Here is a 27,193-nt window from a genome sequence, read left to right as displayed (position 1 = left end):
AGCATTTGCCATAGGGTGTTGGCAGGAAAAAATCTGTACTTCTGTTCCTCATATACCTTCTTAGTAAAAATCCCATTTTAAATGCTCACTAATAACAACTTAGCACTTATATATGCTTTAAGGTTTCAAAAGGGCTTGAATCTCATTTAACCCTTGCAGCAATCCTGTGAGGCAAGAACTATTATTCCCATTTTATAGATGAGGAATTGAGGTAGAGAAGTGAAATTACTTGCCCAACATCACACAGGTAGTTAGTTCTGAGGACATATTTGAACTCAGATCTTTCTGACTCTAAGAATGGAAAGCAGATTCTGTTTTCTATTCAAAGTTCTACATTTCTGCCAAAAATAGATATGTAGAACACACCAGAATGCAGAAGCAAGCTGACAAAAGTTAGAAAGAAACTCGGATGTCTCTCAGTGGTGCCTCTTTTACCCTGACAAGAGAATGTAGAAATTCTGAGGGACTGGCTCATCTGCATGAAGGAAAGTTGAAATAAAGATCCTCTGCCCCACCAAATCTTATATGAGCTACAAATTGAAATAAATTTAGGCTGAACTCAAATTTTATACAAGTAAGTATATATGTGTGAATCTGTGCAAAATGTGGATCTAAATCAGAATCAATATGGTAATTTAGCCAAGAGTGCTAAACTTGTGTCATGTTTCAGGAAATGATGGATTCAAAACTTTAGACATTATTTTAAGGCTGGACACTATCTCTTTTAACATTCTAGAGAGACCTTATAGTATAGGTAACCCAGAAATGTAATTTTCTGCTATCAAATTAAACTGGGGATAGAGTAGAGAAGAATTTTGTTCAAACCGAAAATTTGACTTATTGGCTTTTCGGTTTTTGTCTCTAACAGCTTCAGCTATGGAAAAATGCAAACCTTTCAAATCCACAGATCATAGCAATTAAATAAAAGAAATGAGGAAATAGTAAAGTTAATACCCCAGGTCTCAAAGCAATAATTTCCTTGTCACATTTCTAGAATACAAATCATGGGCTTAGTCTCACTTCCTATAAACACAGGAAATACACATGGAAAGTACAAACACTTGAAGCAAAATACATTAATTGCTCTATTCACAAATAACCTCTTTTCCTCAAGTATACACACGCAAACATAGTTCCTTCTATTACATACACGTATTGTCCATTTTAAAATGAAGGACTCTGATAAATCTCTAGACTGTGCCCATACAAGATCATGCTTTGGTTTGTGGCTTTAGTCAGTATTTGCAGGGCCTATTGACAATAGTGATCCAGCCTTTTTGACCATACAGCTTTTGATTTTTTGCCTAAAAAAAAAAAAAGGATAGGGGAAGACTCTCCATCTTTGATAACTGAACATCAACCACATCCCGTTGTTTCTTGCTGTAGCACAGATAAGTCACATTTCTGGGAACTGTTACTCAAGCACATTCTCAGAATTTCTTTTACTCATCAACACTTAAGACTTTAGCTCAAACTTTCAGCTGATACTTTGATTTGACTATTGTTAAATATGTTCTAGCTTATACCTAAACTATCTTTTACCTCACTTCTAAGTTTGCTATTTGGATTAGCTCCTAAAACTTATTCTAATTCTTCTTTATTGAAAAATTTATATTAAATAGAGATAGCAGTGCTATCCAACAAAATTATTGTATAAAAAGTTTGCATCAAGAACAATGGTTTCAAACCATATGATCATCTCAATAGGTGCAGAAAAAGCATTTGATAAAATCCAACATCCATTCCTAATAAAAACACTTGAGAGCATAGGAATAAATGGACTTTTCCTTAAAATAGTCAGGAGTATATATTTAAAACCATCAGTAAGCATCATATGCAATGGGGAAAAACTGGAACCTTTCCCAGTAAGATCTGGAGTGAAGCAAGGTTGCCCACTATCACCATTATTATTTAATATCGTATTAGAAACACTAGCCTCGCCCCTAAACTAATCTATTTATTTAGTGCTATACCAATCAGACTTCCAAGAAAATATTTTAATGATCTAGAAAAAATAACAACAAAATTCATATGGAACAATAAAAAGTCGAGAATCTCAAGGGAATTAATGAAAAAAAAATCAAATGAAGGTGGCCTAGCTGTACCTGATCTAAAATTATACTATAAAGCAGCAGTCACCAAAACAATTTGGTATTGGCTAAGAAATAGATTAGTTGGTCAGTGGAATAGGTTAGGTTCACAAGACAGAAGTCAACTATAGCAATCTAGTGTTTGACAAACCCAAAGATCCTAACTTTTGGGATAAGAATTCATTATTTGATAAAAACTGCTGGGATAACTGGAAATTAGTATGGCAGAAATTAGGCATGGACCCACACTTAACATCACATACCAAGATAAGATCAAAATGGGTCCATGATCTAGGCATAAAGAACGAGATTATAAATAAATTAGAGGAACATAGGATAGTTTATCTCTCAGACTTGTGGAGGAGAAAGAAATTTGTGACCAAAGATGAACTAGAGACCATTACTGATCACAAAATAGAAAATTTTGATTATATCAAATTAAAAAGCTTTTGTAAACATCTTCACAGTTAAAGGTTCTGATAAAGGCCTCATTTCCAAAATATATAGAAAATTGATCCTAATTTATAAGAAATCAAGCCATTCTCCAACTGATAAATGGTCAAAGGATATGAACAGACAATTTTCAGATGATGAAATTGAAACTATTACCACTCATATGAAAGAGTGTTCCAAATCACTATTGATCAGAGAAATGCAAATTAAGACAACACCTGTCAGATTGGCTAAGATGACAGGAAAAAATAATGATGAATGTTGGAGGGATGTGGGAAAACTGGGACACTGATGCATTGTTGGTGGGGTTGTGAATGAATCCAACCATTCTGGAGAGCAATCTGGAATTATGCCCAAAAAGTTATCAAATTGTGCATATCCTTTGATCCAGCAGTATTACTTCTGGGCTTATACCCCAAAGAGATACTAAAGAAGGTAAAGGGACCTGTATGTGCCAAAATGTTTGTGGCAGCCCTGTTTGTAGTGGCTAGAAACTGGAAATTGAATGGATGCCCATCAATTGGAGAATGGTTGGGTAAATTGTGGTGTATGAATGTTATGGAATATTATTGTTCCGTAAGAAATGACCAGCAGGATGAATACAGAGTGGCTTGGAGAAACTTACATGAACTGATGCTAAGTGAGATGAGCAGAACCAGGAGATCTTATACACATCAACAACGATACTGTATGAGGATGTATTCTGATGGAAGTGGATTTCTTTGACAAAGAGACCTAACTCCATTTCAATTGATAAATGATGGACAGAAGCAGCTACACCCAAAGAAAGAACACTGGGAAATGAATGTAAACTATTTGCATTTTTGTTTTTCTTCCCGGGTTATTTTTATCTTCTGAATCCAATTTTCCCTGTGCAACAAGAGAACTATTCGGTTCTGCAAACATATATTGTATCTAGGATATACTGCAACATATTTAACATATATAGGACTGCTTGCCATCTGGGGGAGGGTGTGGAGGGAGGGAGGGGAAAAATTGAAACAGAAGCGAGTGCAAGGGATAATGCTATAAAAAAATTACCCTGGCATGGGTTCTGTCAATAAAAAATTATTATAAAATAAAAGAAAAAAAGAAAAAATAAAAAAAAAGAAGAAAGAATCTATATCTCTCTGACTCTAAAGTAGGTCTTCTATACATTATATAATGAAGCCTTTCTACATACAAATGTAGATGCTCCTGAAGAATATAAAAGCCTAAATTCTCTTTGATTTCTGTAGTAATCTTCATTAGCCATTCTTTAGCTAGGTGATATCCACATATGGGTTTCCCTGAGGAATCTGTCCCAGGTGCTTTTCTCTTTCTATGTGATTTTTATGAATAATCATCCCTATGCAGTTTAATTCCCAGGTCTATATATTCATCTCTTTCCTTTTTCTTGAGCTCCAATCTTAAATCACCAACTTTCTTTTGGATTCAAACGGTGAGTAATATCTTACACATTCATAAAGAACACTGATAATTTTCCTAGCTCTGCCCTCTCTTAAACTTTCCTATAATAAAGTCTCCATCATGCTCCCAGTTACCCAGACGTACGACCTCAATGTTATCCTTGATTGCTTCCTTGCAGTCAGTATTATATTTCTGAACTGCTGTAAATGGTCCTTCTCATTGGTCTCTGTGCCTCAAGTCTCTCCTCATTCCATTCATTTTCTATTCCTAAAGCACAAGTCTGACCATACTACTTCCCTTAACTTCTCTCTAGTGACTCCTTGTTACCACTAATATCAAATATAAAATCCTCTATGGCATTTAAAATTCTGCATTATGGGTGCAGTGGATAGAGCACACCAGCCCTCAAGTTAGGAGGACCTGAGTCCAATTCTGGTCTCAAACACTTAAGACTTCCTAGCTGTGTGACCCTGGGCAAGTCACTTAACCCCAATTGCCTCAGGGGGGAAAATAATAATAAAGTTCTTCATTACTTGGCTCTTTTCTATGTTTCCAGTTTTTTTTTATATTTTCCTTTCCTTTACATACTTTACAATCCAACAATATATCTGTCTCTCTCTCCCCACATGATGTTCTGTCTTTTCATTCCTGAGAGTCTTTTTAACAACTGCTTAGAGTTGTCTCTCTCTACATCTACACATCCTGGCTTCTCTAATTTCCTTCAAAATGCAGCTCAAATCTTACTTTCTGCAGATTTTTCCCAGTTTTCATCTTTTCTCTTTCTCTTCTATCTGTTCCACCCGGGCTCCTTGGAAGTTACCGTCCATCTGTCCATCTACTCTGTATGTATTTTGAATATAGTATATATATATATACACACACACATACTCTTAAATATATATACTTGTTTACATATTGTGTCCTGCATTAGAATGTGAGTTCCTTGAGAACAAGGGCCATGTTTTCGTCTTTCTCTGAATTCTTTTTTCTTTTCTTTCTTTGTATTTAACCTAATGTCTACCATATAGTAAGCTTGTTAACTAACTTACTGATCACTGGTATAGCCTAATTATGACTATTTTACTTCAAGGCCTCTTCTATAACTACATATTTTCCTTTATGATCTAATTAATATCTCATATTGGTAATTTATTCTATCTATCTATTGCTCTATCCATCTATCTCTAGTTTTTCTTGATCTCCAGTTCTTTATCACCAAATAATTGTCTATTAGGTTTTTCATAATGGATGTCCTAAAATACTTCAAATTGAATATGTCCAGGATGAACTCATTACCTTTCTTCCCAATCTCCATTCTTCTTGCTGTTATTCAGTTGTGTCCAACTCTTTGTGACTCCATTTGGGATTTTCTTGACAAAAATACTGGAGTGGTTTGCTATTTCATTCTCTAGCTCATTTCACAGATAAGGAAATGGAGGCAAATAGGGTTAAGTGACTTGCCTGGCTCACACAGCTAGTGTCTAAGGCTGGATTTGAACACAGAAAAATGAACCTTTTTGACTTCAGGCCTGGTCCTGTATTATTTAGCACCACTTTTGCTTAAAAAAAAAAAAAGGCACACATATAAGTATCCATGTATTATGGCAATACCATATCTATTCATATAAAATATATGTATGCATATAGATATACACACAATATATCTATACACACAATGGGCTTAAAATGAAACACTGACTTGTGGAGAAAACAATGGAAGTCCAACAAACTACAAGATCTAGTCTTTGAAGTGAAGGTTCACAGTCTACACTTTTTATTTTATAACATTCTATAATTATTATCATTACAATTGCAGGGCTGCCAAGTCATTTTTCTATTAGTAGGGAGGCAATGATCCTTAAAGTGAGGCAGGTAGGAAACCATTAGGAAAATCATACATAAATAACAACTTAATTAATAGGATTTTTAAAAAAAGAGATGGATATAAATATTTGCTTTAAAATTAATAACTGTGAACTCAAGTGGAAAGTAATACAAATATATTTCAGTGTTATACTTCAGTATTATGTCCAGGAAAAGGGAAGAAGGCATAGTAAGAAAAAGTCTCTCTCTGGCCTTTGCTTTTCAGTAGAGAATTACTGTAAGTTAACCTAAGGCCAAAGAATAAAGATAAAAACATTCTAGGAGGAAATGAGACTCCTTATAAACTTGCCATTTGGTATTTTAGTCTAGAAGTCTTAATATTTTGGTCTAGCTTTTCATAGTCTTTTAATTCAGAAAATGAATGGGACAAGCTAACCTACAGGTTAACTCAGGAATTTATATATTTTTTTTCTTGAATAAAAGCTGCGTTATAATAAAATTTAGTCTTGATCTTGGATAAATTGGAGAAAGAAACTTTTCTATAATCTGATCAGGTAGAGGGAATCAAAAAATTCTTAACAAGTCAAACTTGGTAGTAGTATTATGGGAAAAAATGACCTTCCCACTTTCCTGTCCCATATGTAGGGGTTGGGGTGAGGAAGAACTAGACAAGCAGGAATATTAGAGGTAATCATAATATAAAGAATATTATTGATCATCTGATTCAAACTCCCTCATTTTCCAGATGAGCAAACTAAGAAGGTCTAGAGAGGTGACCTATGATCACAGAAGCAAGCATTTGAACCCAGTGTTTATTATTCCAAATTCAATACTTCCCCAGTACCAGACTAAATCTCTAGAAGACAAAGGATGGCGCTGATTATAGCCTCAGAGAAATAATCCTTTTAGAGAAAGGAAGGCAACTCTGAAAGAATAAACTATATGTATTGATTCAGTCTCAAGTTCTTGCAGGAATCAAATTAAAGGTACAAAGAGGAACTCATAACAGTGATCAAAAGCCAAGGGAGTCAGCAGAGAATCTGGGAGAATACATTAAGAATAATAGTGGAATTGTTATTTTAAAAGATGTATGGAGAAGCATAATGCTTCCTACCTCTTAGCAGAGAAGCCACAGGTGTGGAACAAGGTATATATTTGTAGAAACAAGCAATGTGTTAATTGGTTTTATTTGACAACACTTATTTATTAAACGTGAAGACTCTCTTGGAATGGGAAGAATCAGTGGAAGTGACATTAATATGAAAAAAAGAAATAGAATAGTTTTCAAAAAACACGTTTCAAGGAATTTATCTGCCCAAGACAATGTTCTTTTATTGCAGAATGTCTTACTCTTGTAGAAAAAAACAGAAAAAGTCACTTAATAACCTATCTTGGTTTTAGTTGCTTTATCTGTTGCAATAGTAATAACATCTATCTCACAGAGTTGTTGGTAAGAATCCAATGAGATGCAAAATGCTCTGAAACTGAAAAGATTATATAAATGCCAGTTACTGTTATTACTCTATTGAGTTAGCTCAGTGGAAAACTCTGAGTGGAAGAGTAAGGGATGGTTTTGATTATAGATTTCTTCCTGATGGTGTTTTCCCTTACAATTTTTTTTTTTTTTTTTTTGAGGCTGAGTGTCCCAATCTTGCCCAGGCTAGAAGTACAAATTAATCCCACTACTGCTTCACATGGAAACTGTGATGTACACTGTTTATTGAGTTGAGCCAGTTCACCCCGCCTTAGTCAGTCTAGTATCCCAGGAGGTCAATTTAGAATTTAAAAAGTTCAAAGAGAACTACTAGTCTCACCCTCCCACTACCACCAAAAACAGGGATCACAGAGTACAACACCACAACTGGCATCCTCTAGTAATTTCATTTTCCCAATCCGTTCTGTGTAATACTGAGATTAATCTTCCCAAAACATATCTTTGAATATGTAAAAATATTTAATAGTGCCTCAGTACATGGAGGAATGATGGAATCAAAGCTCTAAAGCTGGAAATGACCTCAGAAGTTATTTAATCCAAACCCTTCATTTTAAAGTGAGAAAACTGGGATCTAGGAAGACTAAGTGACTTGTTCAAAGTCCTAGAATTTCAGAGGTGAAATCTGAACCATATCCTCTAACTCTACTGGCCAAAGCTCTTTTCATTGTACTAATAAGGAAAATATCTAATCTTGACCTTGACCTAATCTTCTTCTAGAATCTACTTTCCTATCCCCCACTCCCAGCATTTTCTTTTTTCTATAACTTTTATTTTTTCTCACCTAAAAAGCCATTTTCTCTCTCACTTATATGCCTTCCCTCAGGAGGATTGTAGGGAAGGTAAATCCTTCTAATAATTATACCTTGTCAAGCCAAAAAAATTTCTTCATTTGTCCAAGTTCATTTTTTTTCCCCTTTCAGTGCATCCTGAATCAATCCCTCTCTATCAAGAGATGAGTAGCATATCTTATCATTAGTCTTCTGGAATTTTGGTTGGTTACCATGCTGACCAAAGTTCTTAAGTCTTTCTAAGGCATTTCTAATGTTGTTATTCTATAATTGTTCTCCTGGTTCTGCTCACTTCACACAGATCTTACCAAGTTTCTCTGAAAACATCCATTCATCATTTCTTATAACAATTGATTTAACATTCACTTATATGTGTTTAGCTATTTTACAACTGATAGATACCCCCATGGTATCCAGTTCTTTGCCACCACAAAAAAAAAAAAACAAAAAACAAAAAACAAAAAACCCCCCAAAACTGCTACAGGTATTTTTTTTTTACATATTGATCCTTTTCTTCTTTGCTTCCTTTTGAAGTACAGGTCTATTAGAGATATTGCTAGGTCAAAGGCTATCTATAGTTTAATAACTTTGGGGGCTTGACTCCAAATTTTAGCCTTATTTTCTAACTACTTTACCACAATAATTTAATCAAGCAATAAATATTTATTAAGCACTAAGTGCCAGGAACTTTGCTAGGTGCTGGGAATAAATGCAAAAATAAGAAAATAAGATGTATTTTCAAAGTACTTATGCTCTATTTGTGGAGACAAAAAGTACACACATACACACACAGAGAGAAAAGTGAATATATGAAGCAATGGTGAGAATGGAATGCATTCTTGACATGGAGAGTGTCAAAGCAAAGACACTGAGGTGGGAGATGGAGCCCCATATGGGAGGAATAGCAAGAAGACCAGTTTGGCTGAATAATAGAGTGCAGGAAGGAAAATAACATACTACATTCATAAAATAGTGAATAACTTACTCTTCTCATCTTCATCCAGTAGTTATGTCTTTGTTCATGACTTTACTTTTACCTGGAATACTCTAATCTCCCCTCCTCTCAAACTATCATACAACTCTGAACCAATCAAAATCCCATCCACACTTTAAGACGTGGCTCAACTACCAGCAGTCCAAGAAGCACTTTTAATTTATTCCAGCTGGAAGAAATTTCTCTCTCTTTCTCAGAACTTATGAATAGTTTGCCTATGCATTCCACACACAATGTAAGGGGCTTCCTCAACACAGAATATTATGTTAAACAATGTGTAATCAAGAAATATTTATATGTGTACTAGCTTAATGTTAAGCTTGGGGCATACAAAAAAACAGTGAAAACAGTATGTTCAAGGAGGTCTTGTTCTAATGAGGGAATAATATGGGAGAAGGATATGAACTGAATTATACACAAAAGCTGTGTCTTCAAGTAGATTATAGTCTAATATGGAGATATAGTTTTCCTCTACAAATCACCTTATAGTTAATCATTCTATATTTATTCTGCATATCTATCTACCTATATACATATACATATATATATATATATATATATATATATATATATATATATGTGTGTGTGTGTGTGTGTGTGTGTGTGTGTGTGTGTGTGTGTGTATCTCCTTGTGTATGTATGTTCTAGTTGTCTCAGGGATTAGAACAAAGATTGTTTCATTAGTGTATTTGTATCAGTATCTAGCAGAACTCTTGACAGAGAAAAGGAGTTTAATAAACATTTATTGATGGATTGATTGACATATACATAAGTCAATATGGTAAAGGTAGAGTGTGATGGGAGAGAGAAACAGTGAAAGGGAGAGATAGAGAACATGAGAAAGAGTTGGAAAGAAGGAGATAGGGAAAGAGATCACTGTACTGCAGTTGGGTCTTGAAGGAAAAGAAGAATTTCAATTGAAAAGAATAAGACATGCTATAATTGTTATTTAACTTAGAGGAAAAATGAAAGTAGTGTTAATAGTTCTACTAAAAGACCTTTATCTTTTTACATTTACAACCACAAATTAGATACAGCAAAATGAAATTCTCTTAAAAATTTTTTTTTCAATCTCCAGTTTAAATCCTATGTATTCTGAGCAGTATTTAATACTAATTATTAGTATTAATTACTCTACAAATCACCTTATAGTTAATCATTCTATATTTATTCTGCATATCTATCTACCTATACACACACATATATATATGTATATATAAGAAAATAAGATGTATTTTCAAAGTACTTATGTTCTATTTGTGGAGACAAAAAGTACACACATACACACACAGAGAGAAAAGTGAATATATGAAGCAATGGTGAGAATGGAATGCATTCTTGACACGGAGAGTGTCAAAGCAAAGACACTGAGGTGGGAGATGGAGCCCCATATGGGAGGAATAACAAGAAGCCTAATGCAGTCATGTGACTCATGAATAAATCCATTTTTGAGAGGCCAAGACCATCCTAACTCTTTGTTACTGTCATTCATTTTTTCACTTGTATCTAACTCTTTGTGATCCCATTTGGGGTTTTCTTGGCAAAGATAATGGAATGGTTTGCTATTTCCTTCTCCAACTCACTTTACAGATGAGGAAACTGAGGCAAACAGGGTTAAGTGACTTAAGTGACAAGTCACACAGCTAGGAAGTGTCTGAGACCACATATGAACTCAGGAAAAGAAATCTTCTAGACTCTAAGCTCAACATTCTAATAGTTGTTACTGCTTGTATGTAAAAATCTTACTGGAGTTGTATAATCAGAGTTTGGTTCTGTTGAGTGATCTCTAAAGTTCAATAAGGTTCATGCCTGTCTGTAGGACCTTAGGCAAGGTAACTTAAATTCTCAGTATTCTAAGGACTCTCTCTTAAGACTACAAACTTCAGAGGAGGTGCTGATCTGCTTTGGTGTAGGGGCATTTCATCACTGGAAATTCACCAATGATATCATCCCTCCACTGAGGGTAAGGATGGAGGAGGAAAGATTAACCCAGAGGAAAATTGCTTATTTGGCAAAAGATACAAGGTGTATTATTTAAACATGTTAGAACTTTCAGCTACTGAAATAGGCTCTTAAAGAAAAGCTCAGAAGACAACTAATCAATTTTGAGCTATCTCTTCTACTTATATTACATACTGGAAATTAGAAGGTTAAAACTGGAGTAGAAAAATCTCTCAAATTCCAAATATCTATTTCCTTCTCTACTTTCTCTTAATGAAGCTATTTTACAATTCAGAACTTTAAAAATCTAGACCAAAGAGATGGAATTAAAAGTCATATGGAGAACTCTCTTAACTCAGAGATTTACCAAAGACAGGGTACAAAATGGTCCTCTTTTATTAAAATCTTCAAATACTGAAAAAAAAAATCCAAAACTTTGATTTTTCTTGTTCTTCCCCTTCAGTAAATGAGGGCCTACTTGTTCATTTACATGCCTTGTTCTCCAGTAGAATGTAAACTCCTTTGAGACAGAGAGGGCTAGCACATATTATTATTAAATGCTTTGATTATTAAATAATTGTTATATTCTTCTTAGATTTGATTGGATTAATTCTTCTCTCATTTGCACATGCTAACATGGCTTTTACCTTCCCTCTTGCGTCTAATCATGTTCCACTGAATTATACTGACTTGCCATACTGAGAAGAGCGGGGAGGTAGCCAAAGAAGACAGTAATGATTTTTTATTTGTTGTTTAGTTGTTCAATTGTGTCTGGTTCTTTGTGATCCCATGGGTCAGGGTACACTAGGACATTCTATCCTCTCTCAAAATCTGTCCAAGCTCATGTTCATTGTTTCCATGACACTATTTATCTTATCCTCAGCCATCCCCTTTTTCCTTTAGATTTCAATCATTTCCAACATTAGGGTCTTTTCCAATGAGTTTTGTCTTTTCATTATGTGGCCAAAATATTTATGCTTTTGCTCTAGTATTTGACCTTCCAGTAATTAGCCCAAATTAATTTCTGTTGAGGATCAACTGATTTGACCTCCTTGCTGTCAAGGAGATTCTCAAAAGTCTTCTTTAGTACCACAATTTGAGTTTCAATTCTGCCTTGGCTTTCATTATAGTTCAACTTTCACAGGCATAAGTTGCTACTGGAAAAACCATAGTTTTGATTATATGGACCTTTGTCAGCAAGGTGATGTTTCTGCTTTTTTGTATGCTGTACAAATTGCTGTAGCTTTCCTTCTAAAAAGCAAATATTTTTTAATTTCATGGCTGAAATTTTCATCTGCAGTGATCTTTAAGCCTCGGAATATAAAATCTGACACTGCCTCCATTTTTTCTCTTTCTATTTACTAGGGAGTAATGGGGCTGGTTGCCACGATTTGGGGGTTTTTTTTAATGTTAAGCTCCAAGACAGCTTTTACACTCTCTTTTTTTACTCTCATCAAGAGGCTTTTAAATTCTTTTTTCACTTACCTGTTTGCAGTACCACTTATGTTGTGGGATTGATTCCTCTAACTCCCCTTCAAGCCAATTCACACTTATGCCATTCCAGACAGAGAAATGAGATTTCCACAGTCTCTCTCAAGCACCCATTCCAATCATTAATAATGTTTAGAAAATTCTCCTTTGTATCTAACATAAATCCCTCACAGTACTGCTTCATGTCTGCTTCCTCTTGCTCTCTTTTCTGTAGAGATGAAAAACAGCTGTTCACCATCCTCTTTGAAAGAGCCCTTTGCATTCTTGCTTTAAAATTACTTTCCCTCAGCTTTCTCTTCTTTAAGTACAACATTCCCAGGTCCTCTCAGGCCTTATTTTCAACCTTGTGATTCCTATTTCTCTTCTGAACCCAACTCCTCAATCCAAATTATTTACAACTAATGTCAGGCAACCTTCTTCACACAAGTTGAGAAAATGCACATATGTCATGAAACTACACTAAGAAGAAATCCCAGGTTTCTCCTCCTTCCATGTCTGTTTCTATTACTCTCCCCTCTTCACTAACTTCCCATGTTGTAAAAGTGCAAAACTTGCAATTATTGCCCAGTCACTGGTCCTTTGTCAGTCAGTCAACAAACATTTGCCGAGTGCCTACTTAGTGCAGGACAATCTGCTAAATGCTGGTGATAGAAAGACAAAAGGCAGTCCTTACTCTCTAGGATTAATGGGGAGGGAAGGGAGAAATAGGCAAACAACTTAATACATGCAAACTACATATATAAGATAAGTAAAAAACAAATCAATAGAGAGAAAACACTAGAATTAAAGACATTCAAGAAAGGTTTCTGGTAGAATGTGGGATTTTAGCTGGGTCTTGGAAGAAGCCAGGAGGCAGATGAGGAATGAAAGCACTTCAGACATGGGGGCTAGCCCGTAAAAACATTCACTATCCTAGTCTGACTCTTTCTTTCTCTTTAAAGGACTTCTAGAATAGTATAGTTGATCTGAACACAAATTCCAAAGAAGGCAGATAACCAAGCGATTTATAAAATTCCATGAATCATTTACTTATATTTTATTTTGGATACAGGAACTCAAATAACAACAAAAATAAACAACAGAAAAACCCAAAACTTAAAATCAAATCTGAGAGAAAAAAAAAAAAAAAACTAGCAGTTGGAGTTATGGTGAGCAAACTCCTTCTGACCCAAGGTGTTATATTGCAGCTGTATAGCATTCTGACCTCTACATCTGGCTCACATACTATGTGAATGTAACATAAACCTTGGTAAAAATCAGTTTGAAACATTTAGGTCATTAAAGTACCCAATCAGTAAATGAGTGTCATGTAAATTTTGATTACTTATACCACTTATATTTACTTATACCTGATTTTTAAAAAAAATTTGATTCACTTTTTAAAAACCATTCCAAAGATTAAATTAGACATCAGGGCTCTGAATGTGCACACAGGCTGCATTTTAAATAATATTAACTCAGGAACAGACAGTAATATAGAATTTTTCTTAAAGGTTTTGTAAACAATAAACTTATTTTTCCTGGGAAGTCATCAATTCAAAATGTAATAAATCTTGCCCAACTAGTTCATGTCCATAGTAGTAGATTCTTGGCTTCCCCATTCCTCTTTAAAACTCTATTTTTAAAGCTAGGATTGCAGATTCAACTTTTTTGATAGACATAAGTTTTGTAGACTTGAAAAAAAACCTACTTTACTAAGCTAGTTTTGGAAGAATATTTAAAATATCTTGATGTACTCCACAAATGAAACTTTAGAAGTTGAGTTTTGCTGAGTATTTTGCATTTTTAAAATTAAATAAGCTTATTTTTGAAAAGGAGCTTGATCATTTTTAAAGAATATGCAACATATCAAAAAGTTATCAAACTGTGTATACCCTTTGATCCAGCAGTGTTTCTTTTTTTTTTTTTAATTTAATTTAATTTTTTTTACTTTTTAAAAAATAACTTTTTATTGATAGAACTCATGCCAGGGTAATTTTTTACAACATTATCCCTTGCATTCACTTCTGTTCCAATTTTTCCCTTCTCTCCCTCCACCCCCTCCCCCAGATGGCAAGCAATCCTTTACATGTTGAATAGGTTACAGTATATCCTGGATACAATATATGTGTGCAGAACCGAACAGTTTTCTTGTTGCACAGGGAGAATTGAATTCAGAAGGTAGAAATAACCCGGGAAGAAAAACAAAAATGCAAGCAGTTTATATTCATCTCCCAGTGTTCTTTCTTTGGGTGTAGATGCTTCTGCCCATCTTTGATCAATTGAAACTGAATTAGCTCTCTTTATCGAAGAGATCCACTTCCATCAGAATACATCCTCAAACAGTATCATTGTTGAGGTATATAATGATCTCCTGGTTCTGCTCATTTCACTTAGCATCAGTTCATGTAAGTCTCACCAGTCCTCTCTGTATTCATCCTGCTGGTCATTCCTTACAGAACAATAATATTCCATAACGTTCTTATACCACAATTTACCCACCCATTCTCCAATTGATGGGCATCCATTCATTTTCCAGCTTCTAGCCACTACAAACAGGGCTGCCACAAACATTTTGGCACATACAGGTCCCTTTCCCTTCTTTAGTATCTCTTTGGGGTATAAGCCCGGTAGAGACACATCCAGCAGTGTTTCTATTGGGCTTATATCTCAGGGAGATCTTAAAGAAGGGAAAGGGACCCACATGTGCAAAAATGTTTGTGGCAGCTCTTTTTGTAGTGGCAAGAAACTGGAGACTGAGTGGATATCCATCAAATGGAGAATGGCTGAATAAATTATGGCATATGAATGTTATGGAATATTAATATTCTGTAAGAAATGACCAACAGGATGAATACAGAGAGACTTGGAGAGACATACATGACCTGATGCTAAGTGAAATGAGCAGAACCAGGAGATCATTATATACTTCAACAACAATACTATATGATGATCAATTCTGATGGATGTGATTCTCTTCAACAGTGAGATGATTCAAACTAGTTCCAATTGTTTAGTCCTGAAAAGAATCATCTTCATCCAGAGAGAGAACTACAGGAACTGAGTGTGGTTCACAACATAGCATTTTCACATTTTGTTGTTGTTTGCGTTTTATTTTGCTTCTCTTTTTCTTTGCTGGTTTGATTTTATTTGATTTTATTTTTTTTTGTGCGGCACGATAATTATGTAAATATGTATTCCTATATTGGATTTAATGTATATTTCTATCATGTTTAACATATATTGGACTGCTTGCCATCTAGGGGAGGGTGTGGAGAAAGGGGGGGAATTGGAACACAAGGTTTTGCAAGAAGGTTTTTTTGAAGAATTGTCCACACACATACTTTATAGGGTTATTGTTATAATCAAACTCAGTGAATATAGAATGGAACTGGATAGGAACTTAAAAATCATTTAGTCCAACCCCTTAATTTTATACATTACTATCCCAGAATGGATCAGTGATTGACCCTAGATCACTGATAGCAAGAATCAGAATATATAAACTTATATCTGAAGACTCCAAATGGCTACTGGTAGAACAAAATGCTCTTTAGCTTTTTGGTTCTGACACTCAAAAACAACGTGGTCACAGATCATACACGAAGTACACATTCCATTTGGGGATAAGGAGCAGGTTATTGCTTACATGTCATTTCATAAGACCTTACAAATGGACACATATGGGGATTACATGTCATTCTTAGTATAACAGGCGGCATGCATATTAACTCAATTTCATTATGATCACCACAGTTTCATAGTATTTCTATAGAAGAAAATTATATTCTCAAGGACTGTGTATAAAAATTTGATACAGTGACAACATGAACCAGACTTTAAGAAACGTAAAAGAAAAACCCTAAACAAACAGTAGGAAATTCAATGAAACAATCAACATTACTTTAAATTCATAGTGTCATCTTGAATTCATGGGTCAAACAAACTGCTATATTCACACCATAAATACACCATTTCACTATTAAGTTAGTTTGTTTCCAAATTCAGCTGATTCTTGGTAACTTCTAGAGGCTAACTGGGCCCCTCTCCCCACTGCAGATTTAACAGATGCTTCTAATGAAACCTTCAGTGCATATGAATTCTAAACAAGGAACAGGCTGGTGCTTGCCTGTATCTGTCAGAAGCAGACAAAAATACGAAATTTAGCCTGACAGCAGGGAAGGGAGGAGGCAAGGGAGGTCAGGGTAAATTAATCAGTGGAGAGACTGGGAAAATGTCCAGTGAGGGTACTTTCCTAAGGGATATATAAAAATGTTAAAGAGCTGATCTATGGGGTTATGAAAAAATAAGAGACTAAATTTTCAGAGATTAGATAATATGTTAATAATAAAAATGGACATTTCCTACTGTGTTGTAAGGCTCAAAGAATATTCATTAGTTGGATGAACTGAATGACTGAAATGATTGTTGCAGGTATTGTATGGGATTTGTATGTCTTCTCAATGAGTTTATATTCCACAGGCAATAAATGACAACTTGATTGTACGATGATAAGTAAATTTTTTAAAAAAAGGAATGAAGAGATAGGAGAGCATTAACACATTCAGAGAATAAGGAGAAATCATGTAGAAAATGGCTTGAGATTAGTATTGAAGGAGATAGGCCTTGAAGAGATAGAATGAAGCTGAGGATTATAAGCATTTTAAGCATGGCAAGGAAGCCTATGCAAAGGTTTCGAGGTGAAAGACAGAATGTGAAGTACAGAAAACATCAATTAGGCCTGTTTGGCTGGAATGCAAAATGTGTCAGGAAGTATAATGTGAAATCATTCAGAAAGACAAGCCAAGGTCAGATTATGATGGGCTTTAAATATTAAACCCAGGAATTTATACTTTAATCCAGAGGCAACAGAGACCCACCAAAGCTTCCTAAGCAGAGCAGTGCCTTGGTCAGACTGTGCTTTAGAAATAGCAATTTGGCAGCTATTGGGAGAACGGATTAGAGATGAGGAGGCATGCAGCCCAGTTAGCAGGCTATTGTGAAATGATCAAGGAGGGAGGAGAGGAGGGCCTGTCTTAAGTACATATGTCAAGAGCTCTACAAAATTGAAAACATTTATATAAATGTTAGTCATTAAATAATTATTAATTAATATATTATTTATATACTATATAATATAATTAAAATAAATTAATAAATAATAAAAATAAATAATTAATAAACAGTTAAATAGTTATTAAAATAATAACTATTATTATTATTGTTACCATCATTACCACTAAAAGATTCACTGGCTTCAGGTTTCCTTGTGTGCCTAATCTTTTAGTTTTTACTTGATACATATATGGGCTTTGCCTGGATGCAAAAATGCCTAGATAGCACTACTGATCATCTTCTCTACCAGTTTTAGTTAACAAAGTTACAGATATATTGTTTATACAGGCAATGTTGGGGAGAGATGATAATGATGGAAGGTAAGGTAATTAATTTTCTTCCTTTTTTCCTTCCTTTCTGCTGAGGCAATTGGGGTTAGGTGACTTGCCCAGGGTCACACAGCTAGGAAATTTTAAGTGTCTGAAGTTGGACTTGAACTCAGGTCCTCCTGACTTTAAGGCTGGTGCTCTATCCACTTGCCATCTAGCTGCCCCGGTAATTCATTTTCAAGCAGAAAAATGCCCCATGAATATATTATGAATCAATCTTGTGCTGAAAAATCTTTCTTCTTCTTCTTCTTTTTTTTTAACTGTTTGTTGTCAATAGTCACAAGTGCTTTCTATAGCAGTCAATTCTTGATTAATTAAGCAACTATAAAGAATCATTATTCTATCAAGTTGGTTATCTTTAGTTCTCAATTAACTTGGAGAATGCTTGAGTACATGATTATTGGAGACTAGGCTAATAAAAGATGATAGAAGTACTGTGCCCAAATTAGTCCACATATGGAATACAGGATCTAATTTTGGGTATCATATTTTAGAGGAGATCTTCACAACCTAAAGCACATTAGTGGATGGCCAAAAAGGAGAGATTTTAGTTCAATATTAGGGCTGTCAAAAATGCTTTGATAAGTACTTGGTTCACTATCACTAGAAGTTTTCATAAAGAGGCAAGATGATTACTTTTGTAGGATGTTAAAAAGGGCATTTACATTTCAGGTTCAGGTTTACTAGTTGATGTCTAAGATCCCTGATGATACTAACACACTATGATTCTATAAAGTGGCTTTACGAATTAAATTCAAACTCTACATTTTCCCTTAATTCCAGCCTCAGGAATTCCTATGAAATAAATGAAGGGAATAACACATTTCATAATTGTGCATATTATTGTTTGACATAATTAAATTTCCTTAGATTTTTTCATTTTTATTTTATTATGGAATTTCCTTAAAGAGTTACTTTCAGTGTTTTGATAGCATTCAAGAAAAAAAAAGATATTATTATAGTTAAATAAGGTGAAACAAGTAAGAGTTATATATAGTTCTATAACTTGGCACACAATTCAGAATTCTTAAAGGGTTAGTTTCATTATGAGTATATCGTCTATATCTTTGTGATCAACTTAATAATAAAGTGTAGTTTTGCAGCTACTGGGATTTATAGACTATCAAAGATCAAAGGGCATAGGGTTGCCCATTTAGTAACAGCAATAAAATAGTTAAGTTTCCACAGGTATCATCATGGAAAAGAGACCTGACCATTTCTATCACTACCTATAAAACTATTGTAGAGCAGGAAAACACCTTGACACTATCACATGGTTCATCATTAGATAAAGATATGGTCTTATTGGTGGAAATTACACTGAGGATTCATTACTATCTGCTTTGCTATAACATATTAAGGACCATGGGGACTTTTCTATTTGACTTGTAGCTTTTGGTGCTGCTAAAAATGTTTTCTCTCTTTTCTAGAATATTAGCTGCTTAAGACTAAGATCTATCTTACTTTTTTTGTTTTTATCCTCAATGCTTAGCACAGTGCTTGCCATATAATAAGCATTTAATAATTTAAAAAATTTCATTCATTCATTCATTCATTTGATTTTAAATATTGACAGAGTGATACATTAGCATGTTTAAAGCAGTAGCTTGGTGTAGACTGGACTGATAGCCAAGAAACCTAAATCCTAATCCCAGTTATGCCACTAATTATTGTAGCTATATAGCCATTTTTGTGCAAGTCACTTAATTTCTCTGGACTTCCATTTCCTACTCAATAAAATGAAGATATTCGACAATGAATTCTAAGGTCCCATTCATATTAAAAATCACAATATTCTAAATTAAAGGAAATATTCCATAATAAAGTATCCTCTTCTCGTTAATTTCTCCTAACTACTAGGTTATCTTGATTGGCTTAGTTTGTTTACTTCTCTCTGTCTTAGTTTTCTTATAAGTAAAATGTAGACACAATTTACTCATTTCTCATGTCAATTTATGCCACGAGTATTATTTTCGTTGTGAAATAAACTGTACTATGCTAAAGAATTTTGAAAAATATGAATTACATAAATGTGAGGATTAATTATATGATTTCTATTATAGCTTTTTACATTTCACTAATTACATTTGGATATTGTTTTTTTTTTTTCTCCTACAAAATTGCCATGAAGGAATATAGCCAATAGAGATTTTTTTTCTTTCCTCTTCCTCAAATGTCTAGGCACATGTGATTATGTAGAAAGTCACATTACCTTCACCAAAATTTTCATGCTTTTTATTTCATTTACTTTGCCTAGCCAGTTTCTTCAATTCTTCTCTACAGTCCAGGCAATGAAAACTATCTTGTCCTCAAGAACGAAGTTAGATAAATAACTAGTATCATAGAATCACAGAGTTGAAAAGCACCTTTGAAATCATTCAGACCAAGGCCTTTTATTTTGAAAATTCTAAAATTCAACAGTTCTCACAAAATATAACTATTTCATTGGGTACATACATCATATATATTAGAATATCTATTGCTCTTTCTTTATTATAAAAGCTTATTCAGAAATTCCCCAAAGTCTTAATATAGTTTTAAATTTTAATAGCTTTAATAATGTTTAATTTTTAAAAGCTTTAATAATATTAACTGTGAGTAACATTTTTGTTGGTCATTTCTCTCTATTAAACCAGAAACAGGGACAAAATATTTGCATCAGGATATTATGAATCCAATACTTATTTGCATTTTGTAATTGCAAAATACAATTTTAGAAGTTCCCTTCCACTTTTGAGAATTGCTATTACTAACTTGTATTCCCAAATCTTTTTTTCTTCCTCTTTTTCTCTTAAGTTGAAATCATAAAGATGAGCAGAGGGCCACTTATTTTCAAACCACACTGTATGAACTCATTTAGGTATTATAAAACAATTTACTAAATCAAGAAGTGGGAGTTTTTTTAAAAGGATTTTTATGTCACAATTATGAATAAAAATAGACTGAAAATTAACAATACATTATTTTAAAATGTATGATGCAGCTGTTGTCTAATAATTCCCTTTATGAATGATTTAATATCTGAGATTTAAGTATTCACTGAAAATTAGGGATCAGAGAAAGGTTTTAAGATTTGTTTCAGGGATTAATGCTTTCATCCTAGAATGCTTGTCAAACAAAATATCATGCTAGTTGAATTATGTGGCAATCTTATATTCTTAAAAGACTTCCAGATTATCTGACTTGGCTTCCCAATCTAAAATTGAGGATCCTGAAACAGGTTTTGAGAAAGAACGAACTGAGAAAAGAATCTTTTATTTCTTCATTGATAAGAACATATGGATGTGTTCTGCCTTAATTTTCTACTTCCTTCAAGATTTTTTTTGGGGGAACTCCACTGTGCTTTTAGGGAAATAATGTTTTTTTTTTTTTTTTTTTTAAAGAATACCAACATTAACTTTGAAAGTCACAAGTTTAATTTAATTAAACTTAATATTGAAATAGCATCATCATGGCACAGAAGTTAGTGATCTAGCTTCAAAGCCAGGAAAATTTGGGATCAGATGCCACCTCTGACACAGGCTGCTATGATTATCTGGTCAAGTCACAGTCTCTCAGACTTCTTGCAGAAAAGGTGCCTGTTTCATCAGGAGAAGCTTTTTCTTCTGGGCAAATTCATTTTAGACCAATGAAAACTGCAAGCCTAGTCCTTATTTTCATTCCCAAACCTTAATGAAAATAATACTGTGGTCATGACACCAATTAAGAAAATTCAAAATTAAAATAAGCTTTCCTTTCTTAGGGTCCTCTTTGGGGTTTTATAGTTACTTATATATATCTAACTCTCCCTTATTTTACTTTTTCTCCTATTAGAACTTTGAGTTTTCAGAGAGTATGTATGACTTACTCATTTTTGTTATCTCCCCCAACTTCTAGGATAGTGCCTTATGCATAATGGGCATTCAAAAATAAGTATCTGTTGGCTGACCTAATAGCCTCAACCAGACATTTGACTAGTCTCTTACATTAACCTCAATTTACTTTATATCTTTAAGGAGTGACCTTAAAAGGAGTTCAGTTAATAGAATTAAAAAAAAAAAAAAAAAAAAAAGATGAAAAGCTAGCACAAAAGGACCAAATTACTCTTAAGACAGATCCACTATCTCTCCCCTAGGATCATCATTATTTTTTTTCAAAGATCTGTGACTGCACAATTACATCAATTTTACTGTAATATGAAGTACGAATGCATGCTAATCACCACCAAAGATTCAGTATTCCAACTTCAGAGAACAATAATAACAGAGAACTAGGAAAAAGAGGGCTTGTTTTTGAAACAATAGAATCCTAGTCTGAAAAATAAACTCAAAATTTTAATACAATTTTTGAAGCACTCTCTAAGTGAGAAAGTTCAATTTCCAATTTAATGCAAGATCAATTAACTACTTCTAAGTAATTAGAACCGAAAAATAAATGAAAACTTTATTAACTGCCTCTCCAACAAAACTGAAATGTGGCATTTCCTGTTCAAAAGCTGCAATACACAAAATTCAGACGTTAAAGTTTTTTTCAGAAATGAAACCAATCTTTAAAAATTTCACAAGGAATTCTCAAAATACACCCTCCCTGCTGAGACTTGGGGGGAGGGGGGAGAATGCTTTAAGGAAAAATGAATCTGAAGAGTGATATAATCTCATTCTCTCTCTGTCTCTTCGTCACTCTTTTTCTCTCCCGGTTTATCTCTGTCTGTCTCACTGTCTGTCTCTCTCTGTCTCTGTCTCTCTGTCTCTGTCTCTGTCTCTCTGTCTCTCTCTGTCTCTCTCTCTCTTTCTCTGTCTCTCTCTGTCTCTCTCTCTCTCTCTTCTCTCTCTCTCTCTCTCTCTCTCTCTCTCTCTCTCTTCTCTCTCTCTCTCTCTTCTCTCTCTCTCTCTTCTCTCTCTCTCTCTCTTCTCTCTCTCTCTCTCTCACCCACCAACACACCCACACCCACACGGCAAGAACTTGTACTCTAATACTAGCCCTTGTGGATTCAAACAGAAATGAGCCCATGTGGCATTACTTACGGAACTTCTCAGCTTATGTGAGTCAAAGTGCGGGGCCACCCCACAGACATAAACCCAAACCAGAAACCACTGTGAAAGCACAAACCATAAGGAGGGACAGAAATATGATCTTGGTGTCCCTGTATATCTCTCTTCTGTCTTTCCTCACTCCTTCCCAACCCCCTCCTCCCTAAGACTCCCGTAAACGTCGGAGGAGTTATAGGTATCTGGAAGTCAATGTTGGGGGAAGCTTGGGTTGTACTTTGTCGGATATAGTTCCGCAACCCCAAAATGGGCTACTTTGTAGAGAGTAAAAATACTTTGAGGATCCCCCTCCCTTCTCCCTCTGCAATTCCAACATGATAAGGGGTCAAAGAAAAATTCACAGGGCGGAGAAATAAGGGCTGGGAGAAGTCAATGCTCTAGAAACTTAACGCGAGAGAGAATGGGCGATGGTTACATGCCCATAACCAGTTTAATAGTATTGGGCTCTCTCGATGTACCTAGCATTGTGTTGTTTGTTGGTCCTTTAAATTGAGGAGGAAGTAAGTTTAGAAAAACCGATGCTATCGGTACAGGTCAGGGCAATCTCCGACTCGTGGATTCACTCCTCCCTCCCTCCCTTCTCTTCTTAGGGCAGAGATTTGGGAAGCTCCGGAGCGTTCCGATTAGGGCCAAAGCCAGCAGCACCCGGCCCAGTTCGGCCCAAGGGCAGCGGGTGGAGGCTAGTTAGAGGTGCCCGTAACTTTACACCGCTCCCCCAGTCTTTCGAACGGAGATGCTCCGGTCCCGGGCGCCTTTCCCCTCCACTACAATCTTGAGAAGCCGGGGCAAACTTGAAATTTGGCCAAAAAAACTTTGTGCGCTCCGAGCGCTCTCGCTTGCTCCGGTCCCCGCGCCCTCTCCAATTCATGCCACTTACCGTTCCTGGGCCGCTGCAGCCGCTCAGTCCTCAATAGGCTCCCAGTCTCGGCCCGGGCTCTCAGGCCCCCGCCGCCCCGTTTTCACTCCATGGCGGCCGGAGCCTTGGGTGGGGGAAGACCGCCTCCCTTGGCGCCCCTTAGTCCCCGCTGCTCCATGGATGTGCGCCAGGAACTCTCAGCTCTGCTCTTCTCCACTGCCCCCCAGGATGCGCTGGCCACTTGAGGCTAGAGCCAGGCGGGAGGAACTGGGTCCACTAGGATAGCAAGCTAGGGGGTGGGGAGACCGAGGAGAGGGGAGGCTGTGTCTAGGCTCCACTAGTAAAGGGGTAGGGGGGTTAGAAGGAGGGAGGAAGGGAGGGAGAAGAGGAGGAAGAGAAGGAGAGGGGGAGGAAACCGCAACGTCACCAAAGCCAGCTGTGAACTGGGGAGGAGACTGGGACATGGGGATCCCCTTCCTCCTGCAACTGCTTTAAACCCAATTTCCCCAAACCCTTTGCCTTTCGTTAGGACTTGTTCCTTCCAGGCCTTTCTCAGCCTTTAAACTATTAGATATCCTTAGTTTCCTTAAAAGAATTAAAGAACTTTGGGTCTTGCAAGATCCAGCTCTAATGTTTTCTTTGGCCATACAGGTCACCTCCCATCACCCTGGGGAAAGGAAAGTTGTGGTTACAAATGGGTCTGGGTGTCTTTCTAACCCCACACGTCGTGGAAGGAGCTCTGGAATTTTGGTTCTAGTACCTGGAAAACGAATGGATTTAGACTGGATATTTCTAAAGTTCCTTCCAGTTCTGAAAATCATATGATCCTATAAAGTTTAGTTCCTGGAATAGTTTCTTTAGTTTCATACATTCAACAAAGAAAAAGAAGTCATCTACCTATTTGAGGATTGTTCTCAAATGTACAGTTTAGTAATTGAGTAATTGTCTCAAAGCTCAGAACTGGGACGAGGGGAGTGGGTCACACCGTAGTTACAATCAGACATTTAAAAAAGTTAGTGCCTCAAATTCTCATTAAATAACTACAAAATTTCAAGTATTTCTCCAAGATATAATGGAATAGGCATTGTGTCTTTTTTTTTTCTGACATTTAAATATTCTACATTCTTCTCCTGGAATTTTACTTCTGGAAGCATGCCAAACTGTAGAGAACAGTTAATTTAGATAAGAGATTTAGAAAATAGATTTTCTTTGATGTTGGATTAATTCAGTATGCTGATTGCTTATACCAGAAACTTGAAGACAAAGCAGTGCGAATCCTTATCTTGAACAAATTCTCATTCAATTGGGGGAGACACAATTTTACAAGAGTTTTAATTAGAGGTAATCAGAATCTTGTCTAAATTTTCATTTGATATTTTGTAATTTTAAATGGATCTTTTTTCTTCATTGATAGAATAATAAATTCACTGTTGAGCTAGCTTTAAATTACTTTCCATTTGGATATGGTGGCAGAAGGGCATAAAACTAGAGGCTGATAATAAGAGGGGACCACAATTAATAATAATAATAATATTTATACAGCACCCACTATATGTCAGGATCTTTACAAATTTTATCTCATTTGATCCTCATAACAATTCTGAGAGGTATAAATTATTATTGTCCTCTTTTTATAGTAAAGGAAACAGGCAAATTTATAGGTTAAGTGACTTGGCCAGAGTCACAAAGCTAGTATCTGGGTCTTCATTTAAACTTCCAGACTTTCAGCCCAGCACTCTATCCATTGCACCACCTAGCTGCTTCAGGTAGAATACCTTAGTGCAGTATGAGCTAAGAAGTATAATAACTAGCATTTACATATTGCTTTAAGATTTACAAAGAACAAAGGCCAAAGAGGGTTAAGAAACCTCCACAATCACATAGCTAAGAAGTGTATTCAGCAGATGTAAACTACAAAGACAATATACAAACATGAAACAATCTTGGCTGGTTTCAGAACCCTGGGGCCTTTCCTCTCTCCATTCCAGAATGGCCATACAAATGTGGATTACGATTGTTGTCACAATAAAGAAACCAAGGCTGGTTTGGGACAGTATTCAGGTACTTATATCAAACTCAGAACTTCCTGACACCGAGTGGATTGGGACCCAGAAGTCCCCTTTTATTTTCATTCCTACCAAAAGTAGCTGAAAATACTTAGGATATTTAATCTGGATTGAAATCCCTGGAGCAACTTTATGCTTTGGAGCCCAGATTTTTGAGAGCATGGATGTGCATTCAAATGCTGACCCTGGAGGAGTTTGACATTTGTTAAACATTTGACAAATGTGAGGGTATCACCTTTCTGGAAAACAAACAAATGAACTTTTGCTGTGGCTAATAAAATGAACATTACCAAATAAAGTACAGGGGGCCTTCTACTGTTTCAATCCTATAAATCAAAAATATACAGTAGGGCTGTATCTATATACCTATTTCTTTTTTGAAATGAGTTCATAGAAAATGATAAAGTATGCTTTAAATCACCACTGATTAGAGATATAAAAACTAAAACATCTCTAAGATACCACTTACATTTATCATAGTGGCTAAGATGACAGAAAAGAGAAATAGTAAATGTTGGGGAGAAAAATAGGGACACTAATGTATTGCTGGTGGAGTTGTGAACTGGTTCAATTATTCTGGAGAACAATTTGGAGCTATGTCCAAATGGTTATCAAATTATGCATTTCCTTTCGCCCAGCAATACTACTGTTATGTCTCTGTCCCAAAGAAATCAAAGTAAAGGCATAAAGGCCTATTACAAAAATAGTTATAGCAGCTCTTTTTTGTGGTAGAAAAAAATTGGAAATTGAGGAGATGCCCATCAATTGAGGGATGATTGAACAAATTGTATATGTAATGAAATACTATTATATTTATACTGTAATGCGGGAGAAATTGAGACAAGATAGAGATAAGAGATTATTTAATATTTTATTTAAAAGGGAGAGATTTACTGGAACCAAATGGATCCATGGTTTGGTCCCAGGGTTGAATAAAACTATTGTCTCCAAGAATCCAGCAAACAATGTGAGTTCTCAAGGACATATATATATATATACACATATATATCTGTGTGTGTATATATATACACACATATACACACACACATATGGCTGAGATACGGGGGGGGGGGGGGGGCTGAGACAGGGGCGGAATTAGGGTGCTGAGAGTGGGAACACAGGACTAACAATCCGGTTCTGACAGGGTGAAGGAAGGTATGGAGACATTTGATAATTAGGATTACAGAATGGGGAGAGGCACCCAACATTCTGATGATGTCTAAGATAGAAGGTCTTTCTCTGTGATGACTGCGTTAACATCCTGGATACCTTAGAATCAGCCAAGTCATGATAAGTAAAAGTCCTTAGTCTTTGTTCTTGGTCTTTAGAGGTAGG

At 35.4% G+C, this 27,193-nt stretch overlaps 1 protein-coding gene across 1 annotated transcript in view; it reads right to left on the bottom strand.

The window, feature by feature from the left end:
• The window catches only part of DSE (dermatan sulfate epimerase), a 93,899-nt gene extending 69,664 nt beyond the window's left edge, over nucleotides 1-24,235 (bottom strand). The window contains exon 1 of the mRNA XM_051997576.1: nucleotides 23,814-24,235. The gene's annotated coding sequence lies outside the window, so the exon portion shown is untranslated. The remainder of the gene's footprint in view (nucleotides 1-23,813) is intronic.
• Nucleotides 24,236-27,193: the final 2,958 nt, after the last annotated feature.

Source organism: Antechinus flavipes, chromosome 4, assembly GCF_016432865.1.
Source record: "Antechinus flavipes isolate AdamAnt ecotype Samford, QLD, Australia chromosome 4, AdamAnt_v2, whole genome shotgun sequence".
NCBI lineage: Eukaryota > Metazoa > Chordata > Mammalia > Dasyuromorphia > Dasyuridae > Antechinus > Antechinus flavipes.
The sequence above is the reverse complement of the archived record's forward strand: the minus strand, read 5'-3'. Positions and strand labels throughout refer to the sequence as shown.